We start from the raw sequence: 8,375 nt of genomic DNA on the forward strand, positions 1-8,375 counted from the left end.
AGCCTCGATGAGCAAGGCCTCTGCGCGGAGAAACAAGTTGATATACATGAAACATGTAATGAATTTTAAAATTAAATTTTTTTAACTGAAAAAAGTTATCACCTTTCGAATTAAACTGAAAGTAATACAATTTTTTCAGTGAACTTCGTAAATCAAATTTTAGCAAACTTTCGCCAGACCTTACACATTCACATTCAAAACTTTTCTTTTCAAAAGTATATGTAATCAACGACAGCATTTAAATAATTATTTAAGTATAAAATTTACGTAAAAACTTCCTTAAAAAATATAATAAAACTAAATTATGTTAAACCAAATTTATGAGGAACTAACTTTGTGCTACTTAAATTTAAACTTGAAATGCCATTAGAAATTTACTTTATAATTTTCAATGCTTGCAATTTCTCCGAAATGAGCTGCAACATATCTGATATACTGTTTAAGTAATTAACTAAATTTGAGGATTCTTTTAAAATGTTTTGAATGTATTTACTACTGGTCGGGTTGTATAAGTTAATTTTCAGGCTGTCTTAGCGCTAACTAAAATTATTTAAAATTTTCGAGCTCTTTTTTAATGCCGTGTTCATTGTTACAAAAATAGTTACCCATACTATTTACACAACAATAACCATTCATTTTTCATTAAAAATCCCATGAAAAAATCCAATCAAGTTCCGATATAACGCCTTTAAAATATATTTATTTAGTGCAATCATGTCAGTACGCACCTACAACCTTTGCACTCCCTTCCTTCTGTTGTTATATCTAATATCTTCTTTTAAAAAAAATCATTTTAATGAAATCAATTCACCCAGTAGGAACGGTACCTAAAACAGACATATTTTGAACGTTTCAAAAACGTCCAAAAGGTTCAAAAGACGTCCAGAACGTTCAAAAGACGCTTAAACGTCTTTATTACGTCCTGTGCCCACAGGGACATGAAAATTAAATTTTTCATTTAGCTGGTTACATAGTTTCCCACAATTATCTAATACTATACAGAAGTACTTTCTTGCAAAGATAACAGCATTTAAAACATATAAATCATAATGCACCTAATTTTTTTATGAAATAGGTTTAGAAAGAGTTTAGTTTTATGCAACATTTAAACAGAGCATTTTGCTTATTTGAAGATCAGCGTGTTTTACTTTTATATTTTTAATTTCTAATGCTTTTTTTTTTCATTTTATTAGTTATTTTAGACGGAGAAATATATTTGAAAAAGTTTTAGCAATAAAAAGTCTTTTTCTTATTTAAAAAATATGTTTTTTTTCAAAATTATATATAGCTCTTGTAATATTTATTAATCGAGATATTTGAATTTTTTCATATTCTTGTTGTAAATCCTAATGATTGTCTAAAAAATAGATTAACTTAAACTGTTTAAGTATTTCTTTAATTGGATAATTGTGATGTATTTCAAAAGTAACCATGTCACAAACAGGTTATGTAATTGTTTTAAATAAATTTTTTACACTGAGGTGCAGAATAAGTAAATCTTTTTAAGCGACTAAAACTTAATTGCAATTTTTTAATTAACTTAAGCTTATTTTTATCATCGTCGCCATTACAATTATTAAAGCCAAGTAAACAGAAAAACAAATAAATATATTCTTAACAAATCAAAATCATTTCTAAATGATAATGATAAAAAGATCCAAATTTTTCAACAAAGAGTTTAACCTTTGATTTTGATGTCATGTATTTTATCACATCATTTTCTTTAATTACGAATAAAATGTGATATATTTTATCGCAACCTATAAAAGAATCACAATCTTAATAAAGAATGCAATGATCATTGTCTTTGAAAACATAATTACCATGGCAATATTTATAAATAATTAAATTCAACAAATATTTTTCCATTACATTTAAATGAACAAACATTGTCACTAAAGTGCTGGGACAGAACAAGGGTTTTTGGTCTATAGGTTATATAGTTACGGAAAAAAGATCTGACCACCCAATATTTATTGCAAAAAAACGTTTTTCTACTGTATTGCGAACGCATTTATTATTAAGAAACTTCTAAATTCAAAAAAGAACATACATGAACGCAAAAAAAAAAAGAAGTCTCATTTTGAAAAAGGTTTTAGTATTTATCGTGTAACAAAACCTCAAACATTTTAATTCGAAATGAAAAAGACAAATTGTTTTTCAAAGTTTTTCAATAATTTGTGGAATTGATAGTCTCATGATGTTGCAAATAATTTAAGCCAGCACCAATGTTCGCAGCGGTTGCGAAACTCGAGGAGATTTTATTGTCTTTTCAGGCATTCATTAAATGTTTTTTAATGAAAGCGTGGATTAAGTACAGCAGTCTAAGGCATGATGTTTTCAAACTGTGCAGGAGCTAGCACTCAACAAAGAGACAGTAAAGCAAGAGTTAATGAGCTTGAAATCTGTATGTTTTCTACAGCAAAACGGCGTATTACAATTTTGGTTGTTGTCATACTGTAGCATCCTATTGCACTTTTTTAGGAAACGCGTGTTTGTTAAGTGTTGTTTAAAAGATTCTATGTATTTAATAGCCTTAATTACCCTTGTATTACTCCTATATAACTATAAAATAGAAGTTTTTTAAATAATATGATTATTAGAGAACTCTACTTGTAAAAAATGTTCAAATACCAAAAAATATCAAAACGAAGTCGTCAGACAAACATTTTTGTTTTGTTCGGAAAACAGATTTGTTTTCCGCAAAAAGTTGAGAAGTTTAAATCATTAAGAGATTAATCAAATCAAATTGTAGGGAGAAAAGCGATAATTGTTGGGAGACAAGCAATAATTGCAGTGAGGTAGAGATCGCCAACAATCACTATATCAATCCATAAATGATCTATGATTTAACCTTTTTTTACTTAACAATAATATTTATTTTGGTATATCACAGGCGCTGCTTGATTCTCATAGTTTTAGGTTGAATTTCAAAAGACATGAGGGTTTTTTTCAGATTCTATTTATATGTATAGGTTATTTTTTAATCTCTTTTTATAAATATCACAAAAAAACACATGACCATCCATTGTCTTCGAAAGGTTCGTGTAACAGTAATCCAAAGATTTTAATAAGGGCCGTTTTTTTTGGAAACACTTCTTTGGTTAATGCAGTTTTGGAGGCTAAAAGCACAGTCTATTATTATTATTGTAAGATATATTTGGACTCCTGATCTTAGTCTCCAATCTTGCACCCAACATAGAAGTGACGAACCTTCCTAATCAATAAAGTTAGAGAACATTTCTGTGTGGAATATATCGCTTTACCACACACATAACAAAACTTATAGGTGCTATTTACACACTTTTGAAGCATGTTAATATAATAAATCCTAACTGACACAAAAAACTTTTATTTGCACACTTTCAAGGCAAATTTTCATTTCATAAAATGCAATTTATAATTAAAACAATATTATAAATAAAGAAAATAAATGTTAAAAAATAATAAAAAGTTTGATGAAAAAGCACAAAGTTTATTTGTTCTGAAAAAGTAAAATGCTTAAATACATTTATATTTGTTTTACTGGACTTTCTAAAACGTTCAATTTATTCCAATTATTAGAGTGTGTGTGAAACGTGGTTTGAATTGGATTTTGAATTTGAATTTCACCGTTCACAAGTTGATTTTAATGAACCTTTTTTGAATCACTAGAAAAAAAATCAATTCAAATGTAATTATTGTAAATCGTGATTTGAACTAAAGAAAATAAAACTAAAAGAATTTCTGCTATATAGTTAAAGGCTCTACGTCACTACAGTTTATAACCCAAAATATATTTTTAAATTATTGATATATTACAAGACGGGGGTGTTGAGTGTATATTTTGTACTATTCTTTATTATCAGAACAAATTATTGAATTTCTATTAATAAGCAAACTTAAGAAAAAAATTTTAAATGTGATTACGGTGGGCTATTCTCGCTGGCTCCTTTTAAGGCGTCAGCAAGAATAGCCTAGCGTTTAGGAAAAATGATCCTTTGAGACATCAGGTTGAGAAATACAGCTCTTTACCCACTACGCATTTTCCGTGATTTAGGAAATAAAACACTAGAAAATAAAAATTGAAATGAAACATATAGTTGCTATACTTTTGCAATAAACAATTATCTTGTTTTATTTAATTCATTATGAATAATAGGCTGACGTTCATCATTAGAAAACTCATCACTTTCAATCCAAGCTCTTGCATTAGATTGACGCATCATCATTTAAAAAAATATTATCTTGTTCCATCCAAGCTCTAGGGTTAGATGGGTGCATGGTTTCATCATTTGAATAAACATTATCTAGTTCCATTTTAGCTCTCGGATAAGATTGACGCATGGTTTTATCATGTGAAAAATTCTTATCCTGTACCATCGAAGCTCTTGGATCTAAATTATGCACATATTTATCATTCAAATAATCATTATCTTTTATCCAAGTACCTGGTTTTAATTTTGGTTCGGGAGTATCATTTGGAAAAGCCATGTCAATTCTCTTGTGGCATGGTTGTGGAAATAGTTCATCTTCATAACGTGATTTTGAATCTTAGTTTAGTTTAGAGAAATGTTTTTAAAACATTTAAAGTTATTTGATTAAATTAATTTAATAAATGAAAAAAAAAAACTTTTATTTTTAGAGCGCTTCGTTTTAACGGTTCTTAGTTTTAAGACTTTAGTTTAGTTTTAAGACTTCTTAGTCTTTTTGAGTTTCTGCGTTCTTTACTTCTATTATTCAAACAAACTTTTTTAAAAAGGTCGTGAACATTTTAAAAATTCCAAAAAATATTTTTAGTTATTAGCTTTGTTTCAAATGTTTTTTAATTTTAGTAATGAAGTATATGTTTACCAACCTTTAATTGAAAGATGGTGGTTGTTCAAACTCACAGTTATATTTTACAAATGCAATAAATATCCGCGTTTATAAGGAGTTTTTTAAGAATTTCGTTCAAAAACTAAGTATTGGGTTGACTGTTTTGGACCCCCTCACCCTCTCTTGTCACAACATCGTACTGATTCTTTAGTAAAAAGTCCTGTATGAATTGTCACAAAACCATTATACTCTGATTTGCTAAAATCTATAACATGTGACGAGTGGTTAGATGCGCCATGAATAGCTGCATCGACAAGTATTAAAATGTAAAAACCGCCAATTATTGATGTGGGCGATGTTATAAGCTAAGGGACAATTTCTTCAAAACTTGCTACTCTGGTCTACCGTGCCTTCATCTCCCTCTTTTTTCCAAATTTTCAAAGTATATTTTATTAAATTTAATATAAAAAATGAAAACAAAATTTTGACCCAACACCTACTTCACGGCAGTTTCAAATTGATACCTATTGAACTTTATTCTGAGCCTGTGCAGTGAACAGTTGTAAAACATAAAAATATCTTCAGTCTTTTCAATTACTCATTTCTGAAGCTCATCTACCGTAATATAATTGTTTTAATTTTTCATATTTTGAGTTTCTGTTAAACCATAGTTGCAATTTATTTCAGAGTTAACAGAAACAACAATTGTATTATAAATTTTGTTATTGCAGGTAGCATTTTCAACTTTATAGCATCTTTAATTTTTTTATCATTAGAAAACAATGAGTCATCTTCAGTAAATAGTGAATCTTAATGTTCGCCAGGCCAAATTGTATATTTAAAAATTTGCCAGAATTCAAAAGAAAAATTAACTCTAAAGAAAAAAAAAGTTAATGAATAGGTTGTCTTATTTGTCTTCATTTGTCTTCAAGTTAGTTAGTTCTTCCAAAGAATACAAAAATAAGAAAGATTTAGTAAAATCTAAAACTAGGGGTGGTAGTTAAGGTTAGTTTTAGTAAAACTAAAATTATTCGACTAACTTTTAGGTCTTACTAAAATTTGCGATTAACTTTTCAGTAAACTAAAATAAGTCGACTAACTATTTAGTGTAACTAAAATTAGTCGACTAACTTTTAAGTCTAACTTATATTACCTGACTAACTTTTAAGTTAACCAAAATTAGTCGACTACATTTTAAGTTAACTAAAATTACCCGACTAACTTTTTAGTCTAACTATAATTGGTCGACTAACTTTTTAATTAACTAAATTTACCCGACTAAGTTTTTAGTTTAAATAAAATTTTAGTCAAAATAAATAGTTATTGAAATAAATCGTTTTAAACTAAACTTGGATATTTGTATTTCTTCGCTGCTCGGAGATAAATGCCCATAAAGTTGTTGCAACTGTTTAAAAACACCCAAGCTGCACGGAATGTAAAAAAGACGCCCTTTAGACAATTAATTCTACCTCAATCTATTGAAATCTTAACGTAACCACCACAACAATTACAATACACAATCTATGAATATTTATTGTTTACTCCTTTACTCCCCCGACTACTATAACCACAACACACTACAATAAGGCAGGCAGAGCCGTACCAAATGACGAACGCGTGCAACTAAAAAAAGTTAATTTTACTAATAAAAGGTTTTTTTTTAGATGCCAAAATTTAAATTTTGAATTTCAGCACCCACTTCCACCACCTCGTTGGTGCGACCCTGTAGGCAGGCGTGAGTATTACCATAAACCCAGAATGTAATCGTTTATAGGTTATTATGTGAACACTTTTATTGCTTTCAGAGTGGAGTTGTTTGTTGGTTGGCAAGACTTGCAAAACTTACTAAGAATGTTTGGTATTCGCATTTAAGAATGCAATTTCCGTAAATCTAAATCGTTGAATAGTGTTTAAAAAATAAAAAGTATTGAATAATACCTGTTGAATAATGAAAACATTTTATTAAGTAGCTGCGGTCGCTTTTTAAACCAGAAAGTTGTTTATTAAATTTTACTTACTTGTAAAATGCAAGCGCAATCTATCATTTTTAAGTACATGTTTGTTTTTTGTTAGAAAAAAAATTGTTTTGAGTTTTATATATGCATTCATTAAAGTCAAAAAATTACTATTTATTATTTGGAATAAATACCTATATAAAAAAAAAGATTTCTTTTTTAAAATTAAAACTATTATTTTCAATACCACACCTCTATGTGAAAGTTTAACAACAACGTCACGTTAGTTTCCGTTAACCCTTTGAGCGCGTGATAAAATTTAAACGCCGTACGGAGAAATTAAACAAAAAAAAACAAAAAAAAATCAAGAACAACTATTTTGCGTTTTAGTTTCTTTTTCGTAGATTTTAAAAGAACTTACGAAATGCGATGTATTTAATTCATAACTGTTGTGTGATAATTAGAAAAGCATCCAGGGCACAGTCTAACACAACATGACTGACACTGCCAGCTATTGCGGACACGGATTTGGTGCCCAGCAACACATTTTTTTTTTTTCTGAACCAATTTTGAAAAAGTTATGACAATGCAAATATTGTTAATTGCTGTGAGTTGAGGAAGTCGATATGGTACAATTGTACTTCTAGCCACTTCAATCTCCCTTGTTGTTCGCCTTTTTGTAACTACTTTTACTGGTTAATACCCTCCAGCCAAACTTTCCACAATTGCCATCAAAAAACTTATTCTAGACATGAACTTACGTTGATTAGTGTTACGCTTATACAATAGGTAGCTGTTTAGAATAGCCCTGCCAAATAAAGAAAAGGCAACCTTTGTAGTCCCCTTAATTGTCTTACGCTCTAACAGGTACATATAGAGCTGTGCATCTCCCAAATCTACCCCTCCCATGTTTCGATTATATAGGGCAACAACATTTGACTTCGTAACTAAATTACCTCTTCTGTTACGCAATTGAGTGAAACCTGCTTTGGCAACAGTAGACAGTAATACTGTTTTTTTTTTTACCATTTTTTGCACATTGCAAAGAACCTTTTCTATATTCGCAAACTTCTTTGTTTCTTAATTTTGTTTTAAGGCAGATTTCTGACAGACCTTTCCTGTTTACTCTCACTGAGCCTGTTGCTGTGGTTTGATGTAGATGTAGATCCAATAGCAGTTGTAGAGAAGTATAATAGTTGTCAATACCTAAGTGATAACCTTGATGGAGGAGGTTGTTTTGACGCAAAAGACAAAAAACCGAATTGTAAGTCATACCCGGGCAACAGCTGCTTCATCTGGATTTTTTCCTCCATTGTAAATTTCAAACTGAGACAAATAACCATTGGTGTCTGAAACACACCAAAATTTTATTTCAAACCTAGAATGACGCTTGTTTGGCAAATATTGGCAGACATATGGTGTCTTTCCTTTGTAACCAATCATGCTCTCATCTATAGAAATATCTTTTTGAGGAATATAAAAATACAGAAATTTTTTTGTTAAAATGTTAAACTAAATACTGAACTATACAAGTCTTACTTAGTTGTTGTTGATTAGTGACAGAGAAATCAGTAAAGTGAATAAACTTAAGCAAAAGTTGAAAACGGTCACGATTGAAGTGAG

Source organism: Hydra vulgaris, chromosome 13 (genome assembly GCF_038396675.1).
Source record: "Hydra vulgaris chromosome 13, alternate assembly HydraT2T_AEP".
NCBI lineage: Eukaryota > Metazoa > Cnidaria > Hydrozoa > Anthoathecata > Hydridae > Hydra > Hydra vulgaris.